Source organism: Lutjanus erythropterus, chromosome 5 (assembly GCF_056507025.1).
Source record: "Lutjanus erythropterus isolate fLutEry1 chromosome 5, fLutEry1.hap2, whole genome shotgun sequence".
NCBI classification, from domain to species: Eukaryota; Metazoa; Chordata; class Actinopteri; order Lutjaniformes; family Lutjanidae; genus Lutjanus; species Lutjanus erythropterus.
This window is the reverse complement of record NC_139321.1, coordinates 13,251,623-13,252,423: the sequence shown is the minus strand read 5'-3', so window position 1 is coordinate 13,252,423 and position 801 is coordinate 13,251,623. Positions and strand designations below refer to the sequence as shown.

At 41.8% G+C, this 801-nt stretch overlaps 1 non-coding gene across 1 annotated transcript; it reads right to left on the bottom strand.

The window, feature by feature from the left end:
• Positions 1 to 327: 327 nt before the first annotated feature.
• Positions 328 to 409, bottom strand: trnal-uag (transfer RNA leucine (anticodon UAG)). Its single transcript has one exon. It is a non-coding gene; the product is annotated as a tRNA-Leu (tRNA).
• Between the last annotated feature and the right edge of the window lie 392 nt (positions 410 to 801).

The window sequence follows — 801 nt, the reverse complement described above, 5'->3', positions numbered from 1 at the left end:
TGATATAAACATGATTACCCTCTGGTCACTTGACTAAAGCCCTTATCAGGATACAGCGATGATTGGCTACCAGTCAGTGCTGTTCAGCCTTCTTCTTGATGACAGGATTGAAAGAGCATTAAACACAAAGAGACGAGAGAAAAGACATGAAGATATGACAGGAACTTTTGGGAGTGAAGATGAAGACATGGCAGGTATTTCTGAGACAGCAGAAATAGCTTTCAAGAATCATAGCTTTGTGAAACTATTAGAGATTAGTTAGATTTTATGTACATGGTGTCAAATCAGATCACCTCTGTTTAAACTCCATGTAGTTAAAGGTACATCTGGCAGTGGTGGGATTTGAACCCACGCCTCCTTAGAGACTGGAGCCTAAATCCAGCGCCTTAGACGACTCGGCCACACTACCTCTCTTTTAACCTCTTATTGGCATGGAACAGTGGTTTTCAGCAAGACAAAAAACCAAAAACAATCATTGTCCATAGCGATATCAACATGGAACACTAACGTCCTCCAGCGCTACTGAGTGGATATCCAGTTCATGGTCACTGACACATGTTGCAGCTCAGTTTTTTAGTTTTTTTTTATCAGAAACTTTTTGTAATGAAACCTTATAACTGCACAGTCGAACCACATTTGCCTTTTGCCCTCATCAAGGTACGGCGACAACGTATTTACACAAAAGTCTGATTGACAGCAGTGGAAATCCAACACAGAACATCATAGACACTAGAGCTTCAGAGTAGCACCTTAGGCCACTCAGCCACACTATCTCAGCCTCCATTTGCCTGGATCAGTGAT